Raw genomic sequence first — 13753 nt, 5'->3', positions numbered from 1 at the left:
TTGCCTTTCTAATAGATTGTACTAGATTATAGCTACCAACAATTATTCATACATAAAAAATTTCTTTTGGATCATTAGACAATTTGGGGAGCCTCTCTGAAGAAACAGTAAGTCAGTGGAGGTTCTTGGAGGTACCATTATTATTGCTTGCTATATTCATTGTCAGTATACTTACTGACCTGTTTTTAATTGTACTTTTGCTGTATTCAAAGAGTAGCTCAATCAGAGACCCCCTGGTGGACATTACTTTGTACACCCAGCGTATTACCTGAATAACTTTTGCCGTCCATTTTGTTCACTGACCTTCCCTGTCTACTTTTTCTCCCCTCCCCACTTGCCATCCTTATTTCAGCATGTGCCCTGAGACATTTTTATCTTAGAATCCATGAATTCAAGCTTAAGATTTTTTACTTGAGGAACCTTATTAAAGCACACAGTATATGGAAAAAGCTAATTAACATTTCAAAAAGCAATAAATAAATGATAAAAATTGCCAATAGGTGATTTTAGCAGGCAAATGTCTCACTAGCAGAACAGAAACCATCTCAGGTATTTACAACAGAAGGAATTTTATGCAGAAAAATGGTAACACATGTAATGAAGGAGCTGAGAACCAAATAAGAGATGGTGAAATAATCTAGAGATTAGCAGCAGGAAGTCACCACCACCCCTTCCAGCTGAAGAAACGGGGAGGTGCAACAACGGCATGAGAGTACAAACATTATTGTTTCTGAAGAAAAAAATAGAATATTTAATTTGGCTAAGTAAAGACAAGTACAATGTGATTCAACTCTTTCTCCACCACCACCCCTCTCCACCAAAAGAAAGCACAGAAAGCCCCGTAAAAATTGCTATTTTTGAGTAAGAAACTTCTCACGTTTTCTAGGAGGTGCCAGCCTGCATGTCAATCCTAAAGGATAAAAGTATTTTTTAAAATCCATAAAAATTGGAATAACATCACCTAGTTTTGTGTTTTTTAATCTATAAAAGGAGGAAAAGAATTTAACGTTTAGCCAGAGTGGTCTGAGGAGTAATACCTACCAAACATAAGCCAGTGTTTTTCCCCAGTAAGGAATTCTGTCCCACCATCCCCTGAGAATGTTCTTTGAAGTAACCCTTCATGCTATATCATGCCCACAGTATAGTTACATACTAGTATTTGGTACCCAAAGAGATGGTATATAAAATCTGCCACTTGGAGAAAGTGAAATATAGTTAGTAAAGCAGTATGTTCCTCTTTTCTGCAAGCATGAATAGGCAACTTTCAGTTTCTGGAAATAATTATCTAACTCCAACTTGCCCGTGGGTGGATTAGCCTCATTGATGAATGTTGGTCAAGAAAGAAGCCAATGACTTTGCTGACTGTGCCAGTTTCTTGGCTTTCTCTAAAAGCAGAAATCACAAAACCAGAAGGCTAATTAAACTCTGGTTTTCATGGCTCTGTTTAACCTATTTCCTTGGCTTTGAGAACTTCATTCATTTTTTTAAACTCTTCCTTTCTATAATATTATTTAAATTTTATATTGAAAGACTTTAAAGGCAGATTTGAGAAGTAACATAAGAGAGAATAACGATAATACATTTAGAAATAGAAGTTTGAAAAATGCAATATTATTTAATGGGATGAGCTTCCAAGTTAAAAGGCTCAAATTCTGTTTGTAAGTCTGCCTGTGTTCAGTTTTTATCATTAAGGTTATGTTCCTTAACCTTTCCATGTCTGTTCCTCAAGTCTCCATATAGGATAATAGTACTTTTATTCATCTTAGAAACTTGGCATGAGGTTTGAATGAGGTCTATAAAATTTACTTTAAAATAAAAAACTCTCAGTACAAAAATAAAGTAATTCTCTTTGTTATGGACTGAATGTTTGTGTACTCCCAAAATTCATATGTTGGGGCTCTAACCTCCAATATGACTGTATTTGGAGACAGGGCCTCTAGGGAGATGATAAAGGTTAAATGAAGTCATAAGCGTCGGGCCCCCATCCAGCAGAGCTGGTGCCGTTGTAAGAAGTGGAAGAGGAATAGTCCTCAAAAAGTTAAAAGCACAACCAAATCATTAATAAGAATACTACTCAGCAACTGTGAACTCTTATCCTTTGAATTATATTTATTATTTTAATAATATTAAATTTTAAATTATCTTTCCGCAGTACATCAGGAGTAGTCATGTAATTCAAGGAAGAGGTCGAACAACTAATAGAACAAACAAAACTTATCTGCAGGGGATAGTCACTGTATAAATCAATGTCTATTGTAAGATTTAAAACACACACAAAATTCAAGAATAGTTGAAGTGGGGGTGGTGTAAAAAGAGGCATCCTAATATTAGCAGTTGTGTTTGGTTTTAATCATGTGGTTAACTCCTTAACATAATATAAGAAATTTATAATGGTATTTACCATCCTAATAAACTCAACAACTGATGGAGAAAATTCAAAGAAAAAGTTTATCACCATGTTATTTAAGAGAAAACACCTGGAAAGAATTGAAGTGTACAGCAATATGGGAGACAAAATAGTAATAAAAGTATATGTATTCAATCATGCAGCAAATAAAAATTATAGGCTCAAATTTCTACCAATAAAATTAGTATATGTAAAAATGTTAAAAGTGAAAAAAAAAAAAAAAAAAGAAGTGGAAGAAACACTAGATCTCACAGCACAAAGACAGCTGTCTACAGACCAACGCTCCCACCAGAAAACAACCCTGTCAGACCTTCATCTAGGACTTGTAGCCCCCAGAACTGTGAAAAAATAAATAAATGTCTTTTGTTTAAGCCACCCAGTCTATAGTATTTTGTTACGGCAGTGCAAGTAGATTAAGACACCCATGACACTACTGTCTCTTTAAATCCTGCAAAACTTTCAAATCTTGATTCAAAAAATGGCTCCCTGGAAAAACCTGGTTTTAATACTTAAAAGTCACACTTTAAGAGAAAGGAATATTTAGTGAGTACTTACCTAGCATCAGGCATTGCTTTGGTGCATTTTAAAAATGTATTTAATAATTTAATTCTCAAAAGAACTGTAGGTGGTAGATATTTTTGTTCTTATTTTATAAATAAGGCAACTAAGACTTACCCAAGGTTGTATAGTTAGTAAGTGATAGGAATGAGGTTCAAACATAGTCCCTCTGAAGCTTTTAAATTACACTCTAATTCCTTCTGTGTTTCTAGTACCTCTGCTGAGCTCAGTAGAATGCCAGGCAGCGTGTAAAGGTTAATGCTATTCTAGGATGTTAAAATTGGGAAAAGATTTTAGACTATCTAATCCAACTTTCTTGTTTTATAGATGAGAGAACGAAGGACCACAGAGTTAGAGAAGTGATTTAAGATTGCAGAGCTAGTTAGAGAAGTGAAGATCAATACTGCTAATGTTTTGCAGTCCATTTTTAAGCCTGTGTAAATGCTAACCATTAGTAATGAGAAGCATTAGAAAATGTTGAACAAAGTGAGTTGCATATAGAACCAATATTAAACCACAAAATGAGCCTGAAATTTTAAATCTTGCTACTTTTCATCTCCTGAAGAATGAAAGTAGCAGTTGATAAAAAAGATGCACAGGACTGATATATAATTTACTGATCAATCTTCATCTTAGAAAATGGATTCTAAGGTACAAAGAATGAATTTATCTTATGGACAGATACCATTTCTCACTTTCACATGATGGTACTTTTGGTATTTTATGACAGCCACTGCCATACCTTTGTGGGTGCCAGTCATGCTGAAAACTCTTTGTCAAGTGTGAAGGTTGACTTTTCCCAAATTCCATCTTTGATTAGTAGAATAGGCTATCTAAGTGTTGATCTAAGAAGTTTACTTCTTTTTACTCTTTAATTGACTTTGGATTTGAATTCCCAACTCCATTACTTTTGAGTAGTATAATTAATCTTGGCAAGGTACTTAACCTCTCTGAGTTCCCCATCCCCACCCCACTGGGGTAATAGAATCACACCATCTAGGGTCATTGTAAAGATTAAGAACGCTTGTGAAACACTTAATTACCACAGAGATGAGCACATATTATGGCCTCAAAAGTGATAGCTGATATCACTGTGAACTATAGCATTGACCATGCCTCTGAAGAGGGGAAAGTAATGTCAGTTTTAGAGCATTATGAAATGGCACTTTGTACCTTCTGAATGTTTCTAAAACCTTGATTCATGAGAGAACTTCCAGTTTGAACTGACTAATTAATTTTGTCAGTTACTCAGGAGACCTAAATTTAAAAAAACTATGGATAAATAAAATACAGTTGACCCTTGAACAAGCAGGGGTTAGGAGTGCCGATCCTACGTGCAGCCAAAATTCCCGTATGACCTGTAGTCAGCCTTCCATATACGCAATTCTATATCTGCAGTTCTGCACCCTCAGATTCAAATAACTGTGGATAATGTAGTACTATAGTATTTATTATTGAAAAAAGTCCGTATATATGTGGACCTGTGCAGTTCAGTCCTATGTTGTCTTAAAGGTCAGCTGTGGTTCTTAATGGGTCTTGGGATTGGTAGAACTAAAAATATGTTCCTAATGTCAATATATATGATTAAATACATATATCTGATATGTCAAAGAAACAGGATAAAAAAAGCTACATATGTGCATGGGAAGACTGCATCATACTAAGTGAGTACTTATCCTGTCAGTAGGAGACAAGTCAGAAGAAGTAAACAAGTATTAATAAACCTCTGTGCCTGGAATGACTGATGAGGAATGAAAGCAATTCATATTGCCAATCAAGATTCTGAATTGAAGACAAATGTTTTAATTATAATAATAGGCTCTTTGGAATTAAATTATGAATATGTATCAGTTCTAAAATACTATTGAGCATCTCTATAGACAGGAGCTGTGCTAGGTACTGAGATTACAATTTTGAGTAAGATAGAGTTCCCACCCTTAAGCAGATACAGACAGTAATAGAAGAAGTCTTCAAGTGTATTAATTTTTTATTGCTGTGGTAACAAATTACCATAAACTTAGTGGCTTAAAAGAATAAAAATAAATTTATTAGCTTGCAGTGCTGTAGGTCAGAAATCTGATATGGATCTCACTGTGCTGAAATCAGGATGTCAGTAGAGCTATGTTCCTTTCTGGACACTTTACGGGAGAATTCATTTCCTTGCCTTTTCTAGTTTTTAGAATCCACCCATATTCTTTGCACATAATCTCTTGCTCCATCTTCAAAGCCAGCAGCAACGGGAACCTGGTTCTTCTTATACTGCCATCTCTGAGTCTCTGGAGCTGGATTTTAAGGACTCGTAATTAGATTGAGCCCACCTGGATAATTCTGGATGATGATTTTAAATCCTTATCTCAAAAGTCCTTAACCACATCTATAAGGTCCTTTTTGCCACATATTCATGGATTTATCAGGATTAAAGTGTGAACATATATGGGGGACATTATTTTGCCTACTACACCAAGGAACTATGAAAGAATAGAAGTTGAGCACCTAACACTCAGTTTAGGGGTCCAGGGAAAACTTCCAGGAGGCAAGCAGCTGAGTCTTGAATTGGGTGAAGGAGACATGGAGAGGTGACTGCTTGATAGGGCTCAGTGGGGCATAAGCATTTGAGTTAAGGGGAGCTTTATGAGTATACTGTATATGGAAGTGTGAAATAGCATGGGTAATTTGTTTATTATTTATTTTTAAGGAACCAGAAGTTCACGATACAGTATGTGGTGGTGGAATGGGGGGGAGACAGAAATGAGGAGAGACTTCACATACTATGCTTCAGAGCTTGGGTTTATCCTATAGGCAGTTGCATGACATTGAAGAATTTGAAACTGAGTCAGGGTGGGGGTGGTGACATGATCAGATTTCACTTTAGATAGACCATTCTTAGCTATCTTGAGGGAGAATAAGACTGGAGGTAGAGACAGTGAAAAGGCTGTTACTTTTGTTTAGGTATCTTTATATATAATTCAGGTGATAAAGTTTTTGGTTTAGATAACTGGGTCATAACATTCTGAGATAGAAGAATACAGAAAGTCTTGAGAGAGGTAAGGTAATACTAATAATACTTTCTGCCTCATACATACACAAAATAAAAGAACCTTGTAGACAGTTAACCTAAAATCTTAATTTCCTTCCCTGAAAGTAACCATTTACCATCAGTATGATGAGGTTAAACTGTTGTATTTTTCTGTTTTTAAGAGCAATCTTGTTTCCCTTTGGCATCCATTCCACATATACATAATGTTGACTGGCCATGTATTTTTGCCTTTCCCTGCCTTGTGGCTTTCACTTCCACTAAATGATTTAAGGAATCAGGGAATTGTAGAAGTCTATTGAAGTTTACTTTCTCTTCCTTTGTTACGTTGTAGTGACTGAGCCAGTTTTTGGCTTGCCAAATAGTCCATTATTCATTTTAATGGACAGTATAAGTGTGGCCACGGAAGGAACTTGTTACTGCAGCATATTAAAACAATCCAAGGGAGAAGGTTGCTGATTAAGAGTGGAATTTACATGTAGACATGGTTTTTTTTCCTTGTGGTAATACAGCAATTTAATGTATTACGTAGCTAGGAATTCTAGTTATTTTGAAAGATGAGTCGGCTTGGTCTGGTAGCTGAAAGGTAGCATAACATGCTATAGCGCATATGTCCAAATATTTTCTGTTCACCAGCTGGACTAAGAGTTCTTACATACACTGCTTAAACTATAAAATGTTTAAGCAGGAAATTATACTTTTTCATGAGGAAGAGTATGCAGTAGGTAGGGAATGATTGTAAGTTGAATTTAAGTGGTTTGCATTCCCCTAAGTAGATTTGGGGTTAGATTTTTAATATTTCTAATTGAAAAATGGAGCACAGTCTACTCAGAGTAACTAAGAAATATAATTGCCATGAAGTTCAAAGTTGATTTATGTTACTTTTTGGCTATCTGAAGAGAAAGGGGTTTATCTGGGTTGTCTGAATTTCTGTATAGCACAAGTTCACTATAAATACTTTGACTAGTAACCACAATATAGATTAGTTAATGACCACAAAGCTGTAGAATGGGATAAACGTGAGACTTATATTGATGTGATTTTTGCCTTTAGGAACAATTAGCTATTAGGGCATAGAGGACAAAGGTCTTAATGAAAATATTGTGCTTTGCCCAAGTAAAATCAGTCTATAAAATTTCAGTTGTTGATAATATAGTATAGTTGGCTATCTGATAGTTTATAAATGTATTAACTAAAACAATTTATCTATAAAATGTTGCAAGAGACTGCAAATGGTTTCATTAGAGGTACGGTAAAAGATGAGAGATGATTGGAGAGGGTATTGAGTAGGAGGGAGGGAAAAGTTTATTACCCTGTGGTTTGTTTTATGCCAGCTCCTCCTGGAAAGTTATTTTTCCCTGGGACATGTCTTATGTTTCAAGGATTTTTTTTTTAAACTTTTTTTTTTATTGAGTTACAGTCATTTCACAATGTTGTGTCAAATTCCAGTGTAGAGCACAATTTTTCAGTTATACATGAACATACATATATCCATTGTCACATTTTTTTTTGCTGTGAGCTACCACAAGATCTTGTATATATTTCCCTGTGCTATACAGTATAATCTTGTTTATCTATTCTACATATGACTGTCAGTATCTACAAATTTTGAACTCCCAGTCTATCCCTTCCAACCCCAAAGATTATTTTAATAACCTAGTGTAGGGCTTTCTATTGCAGATATCAGAGGCAAATATCTCCAAGAATAAGTAATCTTTTTTTCTCATTAGTGAGTTATAGAAGCTCTAAAACTTCCCAGCATAAAAGCAATCTAATATATTATTTTTCATTTCTTGGAATAAAATTAAGAGAAGGTACTTTTGAAATTAAAAGTACCTTTTGTGTGGTTCTTTTCCCTTTAAAAAATTTTTATATTTAATAGGAAAAGTACAATAAGACTATATTTTCTTGGATGTCAGATAGATTAAACCCAGTCTCAGCCATTAATTAGCATTACTAATTTATGGTACAGTCAAAGCTTACCACAGCCTCTGAAGTTCAAATATGAGTTGTTTTTTTTAAAATAATCTTTCTATTTTGCTAGGTACAAAATATGCAAGAAGCAGAAGACTTGCATTAATCATGACTTTTAGATAACTGAAGTCATAAACTAGAAATCTGTAGCATAGGGCTGCTTGGACTCCTAAAACTCTTGAGTACTTTTCAATCTTAAATAATTTAAAAAATAATTATCTTTTTGCAAATGTACTTTTAGAAGATTTCAGAATTTTGTGCCTAGGGCATTAAAAACGGAAATTCAGAATTATAATCCATTTCCCAGTACTTTTGATTCTCTCTCTGTAAAATTGGTAGGACACTTCTTCATGGCCTTCTCATATATTTATGACACTTGTTTATCAATTATGATTGAAAATCAAGTTGTTTAACATTCTGTGGTTCTTCAAAATGAACTTCTATGATTAATAATTCTTTAGTCATTTTTATTTAATATGCTCCTCAAGCATTTTTGCGAAGACCAGTAGATGTGAAAGTGATACTCAAGAGATTGTTCTTGTGGGAGGAACTGTTGTAAAAGGCCTGGCCTTGATTCGATGTCTTCTATTCCTTTTTAAATCAGTTTTATTGAGGTATAATTTACCACGCAATGAACTAAGTTTACAATTACTGAGTCTTGACAAGAATATACATCCATGTAACCATTCCCACAATCACATAGAATATTTTCATCATTCCAAAAGTTCCCTTGTGCCTCTTTGCAGTTAATTTCTTTCCTTCAACTTCTGACCTTAGGCTACCATTAACCTGCTTCTGTCATTACAGATTAGTTTTAGATTTTGTATTAAAAAGTATTTATTTGAAATTCAGATTATTTTATAGTTTTTTAAAACTATTTTAATGGCTTACTTTGGTTTAGACCTTCAGGGGTTTCCAAATTAAACAATTTTCCTTCTGTATTCTATATCTATATATGTTAAAAACCTAATGGTGTTATAATAATTACTTTATATAAATTTGTGCCTTTTAAAGAAACAGAAGAATGGAGAGCAAGTATATTTTTATAAAGTTTCTTATATTAAACTTAAAAAAAAGTTTATTTTAGCATTTAGGGGGTTAATTTAGGTTTATTTACTTATTTATTTTAATGGAGCTACGGGGGATTGAACCCAGGACCTTATGTATGGTAAGCATGTACTCTACCACAGAGTTATACCTTCCCCCAAACCTTCCTATTTACTATTGTTGTCTTCGTTTGTTTCTGTGAATCCAGGTAACTTTTTGGTGCCATTTTCTTACTCCAGTACAAGTTTGCTCCTATTTACTTATTTTATGCTGTAATTGTCACATATATTACATTCCTAAATGTTACAGGTTCAACAATACAATTATATACATTTTGGGTTTTTTGGTGTGTGTTCCAATAAAACTAAATTTATGGACACTGAAATTTGAATTTCATATATTTTTCATGAGTCACAAAATGTTATCCTTGTTTTGATTTTTCTCCAGCCATTTAAAAATATAAAAACGATTCTTTGCTCTCAAGGACTGCAAAAACAAGAGGTAGGCTGTATTTGACCTGTGAGCTGTAGACCTTTGGAAGAGGCCGGTGGCGAAAGAGATGAGAAATGCATGAAACCACAGAATTTTGCAGGATTGTACTATGACTGTTGACTCAGGTCTTTATCTGGTCATTAGTACTGACACAGATTTTTGTTTTATGCCTTTTCCTTGAGCCTCTAACTGCAAATTAGCTTCATTGCAAACATATTTCTTCGCACGATGGTTCTTTTGGAATTGGGGAGTCTCTTCAGGCATAACTTGATCAGCCCTATTTTCTCACTTCACTCAGCCTATTTTTCTCTCCTTTTTGTAATTCTGTAGTGAAGCCTGAACCTTCACTTCAAGCCATTTCTCTAGGCACCTGAGCACCATTTTAATTCTGGTTCTTGTATCAGAAGCAATCTGTTTGTTAAGGATGATACAATCTCACTTCTTCCAGAGTCATGAGATACCAACAGGAGAAGCCAAAGTTCCTCATCCTCTTCTCATTCTTCATTCAAAATCACTATTTTTGGTTTTGTTCTTGGTTTCCAACCAAGTGTGAGAATTTTTGTACATTCTGCCTTTCACCTCCTATTCATTTCTTTGTGTAATTACATCTTATTTGTTTGAATGCCAATTCTTAATATAACTTGAGTGCCTCTCTTCCTCTTTTTAAAAAATTTTTATTGACGTGTAGTTGATTTACAATGTTAGTTTCAGGTTATATACATTTTGTTTTATACAGTTGCTTTTTAAATAGTTAAGAGAGGTGAAGAAATACACACACTATATTTTATAACTACAAAATTATGTTTACTGAAGCTCTTTGATTTTTTTTTTTAATGTGGATTTGAATTATTTCGGGGATCATGTGCTTTCAGCCTGAATAATTTCCTTTACTATTTCTTGTAAGGCAGATCTGCTAGCAGTGAATTTTTTCAGTTTTTGTTTATCTGGGAATATCTTTATCTTTCTTATTTTGGAAGATGGATTTACTGAATATAAGATTCTTGGTTGACAGGTTTTTTTGGGTTTCAGCACTTTGCAAATGTCCTCCTACTGCCTTCTAACCTTCTTTATTTCTGATGAGAATTCTATTGTTAATCTTTTGGGGATTTCTTTGTGAGTGAGAAGTTGTTTTTCTCTTTTTGCTTTGAACATTTTTACTATGCTATGTCTCGTATATGTATGATACCTCTTTGTGTTTTCCTGCATGGAGTTTGTTGAGCTTCTTGGAAATGTAGATTGTTTTAATCAAATTTGGGAAGTTTCTAACCATTATTTATTTGAATATCTTTTCTCTTCCTTTCTCTACTTCTATGAATAAGGTTTTCTTCCCTACTCTCATTATACACGTTGCTGTGCTTTATGGCTTTCCACTTTTCTCTGAGACTCTTCATATGTGTTCAATCTTTTTTCTCACTGTTTCTCAAATTGCATACTGTTTATCCATCTTTAAGTTTCCTGATTCTTCTGCTAATTCATATTTACTGTACAGTCCCTGTAATGAATTTTTCTTCTCAGTTATTGTACTTCTCAACTCCTGAATTTCCACTCTTTAAAATAATTTCTATATCTTACATCTCTATTTGATGAGAAATTATCATAACTTCCTTTACTTTCTAAAGCGTTGTTTTCTTTCTTTGAACATATTTGCAGTGGTTGTTTTGAAGTCTTTGCCTGCTAAGTCCAACAATTGAACTCTTTCAAAGGCAATTTCTGTTGCTTGCTCTTTTTCCTGTGTAAGGATCATGCTTTTATGTTTCTTTGAGTGTCTCATAATTTTTTTTTGTCAAAAACTGAACGTTTTAGATAACATTGTAATAACTGAGGATGTTGATTCCACCCCCACTTCCCACACACTCATCGACTTGGATGTTATTTGCTTGTTTAGTGACTTGGCTGGACCATTTTAGTGAAGTGTATTTTCCCTGTAGTGAGTAGCTTCTGATATTGTTCCTCAGAAGTCAGAGTCTTTGGCGTGCACAGAATCATCCTAGGAAGACGGTGGTTTTAGCAGGGCTCTGTGGCTGTCTCTTTTCTCTGTTAAGCTGTCTGCCTCTGTAGCTTTGGGCCTCATTGCAGGGGTAGTTTTGCAGCCAGCCTTTGTTTTGAACCCAGGAGGACTCTTCCTAGCTATCTCTTTCTTTGGTTCTCCCTGGTAAAATTCTAGCTATTCTATGGCTGTCTTGTTACTCTCAGAGAGCTACCAATTTCTTAATTGCTTACTACCACATCTCTCTTATCTTCTATAGTGCCCTCAGGCTTGAACTTTCCCACACTGTGTTTCAAATAAAATCATTTCCCTTGGGGATCACTTTAGCACTTTCTCTCCTATGTCCTCTGCCTGGACTAAGCCTCTGCCACTGCCCTGGAGCTGGGAGTGAGAGTAGTGGCCCTTTCTCTTGGAATGACACTACTGCTTAGTTTTCTGGGCTTCTTCTGTTGTGGAAACTTCACCTTATGAGCAAGCTGGGGCAAGGGCATTTAGGATCTCAGTGTTCTTAGCTTGTCTGCTGTGGGAGAATTTCTGTCCTATGAGAAGAGGGCAGTGGGGGGTGGGGAGCGGCCGGGGTGGAAGCAGGGAAACCCGGACCTCTGAGCTGTTCTTGTCTGTTACAGAGCTTCTGCAACACAGATGTGGAAGTATAAGAAATGCAGGTGGACTCCCTATCCTAGGCAGATATCATGGCCCTTAACTGGGAGTTGGGAGTAGAGGAAGCCCTGCATTCTTGGTTGCTCTCACATGGAGTAGAACTTCATCATGCTGAACTTAGGGAGGGGTGGGAGGTTGTGGCTCAAATGCCAGACTTCTGCTATTCTTACAGACATCTAGTAGGTTTTCTTGAATAAATGTCTCTTCATTTGCTAAGTATCTTTAAGATACTTAGGATATCTTTCTCATTTCCAGAGATTTTAAATGGTGGTGGTGGTGGTTTTAATTTTCACCAGTTATAGTCGTTTTGCTGGGAAGATGGTCCATAGAACTCTACTTGGCATTCTAGAAGTTGTCTCCATTTGTATTTATTTTGTGCTTTCTAATTACCCTACTTTTTCTATGATTTTTTCTTCTTTCTTGCTTTTTCTTCTGAAAATGCCTTCTTTATGTTTGTTTTCCCCTCCATGGGCTTAGAAGGTGTACATTATTTACATATTCTGTTAACATTTACCCTTACAATTTTAACATGCATTCCTGACTTAAAGTCTAAAGCTAATCAATATCTCTACCTTTCGTTCATATAGTCCAGAAACCTTAGTATACTTTTACTCCCACAATTCCCTATTATACAAAATGTTCTTTTTATCTAGTTTTAATTCCCACTTTTTATTCTTACATATTAATTGTTATTATTACTAGTTTTTAATGTAATCCTGTTTTAGATTTACCCTGATCTTTGCCAGTATCTTTGTTCACCATTCCCTTCCTTTTGGTTCAATCTTCTTTTTTTTTTTTTTTTTTTTAAGGTGGGGGCAAGTAATTAAGTTTATTCATTTATTTCAAATGCAGGTACTGAGGATTGAACCCTGGACCTTGTGCATGCTAGGCATGCCCTCTACCACTGAGATGTACCCACCCCCTTCAATCTTCTTTTTTTTAAGTGCATCCTTTAGTAGTTTTTTCTCTTAGGGTATGTTTATAGTAAGCTCTCTTATTCTTTGTTTTTGTGAAAATGTTTTCGTTGTCCTTTATCCTTTAATGATCAGTTGCATAGAGAATTTTAGATTGATTACTAGATTACTTCAGCTCAGCCTTTTGATGATATTCCATTTTGTTAAGACATGTAGTGTTAGTCACATTAGTCTTACATATTTTCCCCCAGGGTTTCTTTTTATTGTGGTAAAATACACATAGCAAAATGTACCATTTTTAAGTAGTTCAGTGGCATTAAACACTTTCACATAGTTATGCAGCCATCACCACTATCTCCAGAACTTTTTCATTACCCCAAACGGGAACTCGGTAACCATCTGATAGTAACTTCCCATTGCTCTTACCCCAGCCCCTGGTAACTACCATTCTGCTTGCTTTCTGCTGCATCACGGATGATTTTTCTATACTTGACTTCTGATTTACTGATTTTTTTTCCATCTTTATGGCTTGCGGGCTATTTGAAACTTGAATTTTAAATTTTAGTTACTACTTTTCATTTCTAGAGATTGTATTAAGTACTTGTTCCAATATGCCTATAATTTTTACAGACTTCAAGTTTTTCAAATTCTTTTTTTGGTCTTTATCTTAAACAACTATG

The 13753-nt window shown here is 34.9% G+C and overlaps 1 protein-coding gene across 3 annotated transcripts in view; it reads left to right on the top strand.

The window, feature by feature from the left end:
* MCU (mitochondrial calcium uniporter) overlaps positions 1–13753 on the top strand; it is a 199182-nt gene that overhangs the window by 91907 nt on the left and 93522 nt on the right. The gene's annotated exons all lie outside the window — the stretch shown is intronic.

Source organism: Camelus ferus, chromosome 29, assembly GCF_009834535.1.
Source record: "Camelus ferus isolate YT-003-E chromosome 29, BCGSAC_Cfer_1.0, whole genome shotgun sequence".
Classification (NCBI taxonomy): Eukaryota; Metazoa; Chordata; class Mammalia; order Artiodactyla; family Camelidae; genus Camelus; species Camelus ferus.
Note: the sequence above shows the minus strand (reverse complement) of the source record. Positions and strands in the feature narration are given on the sequence as shown.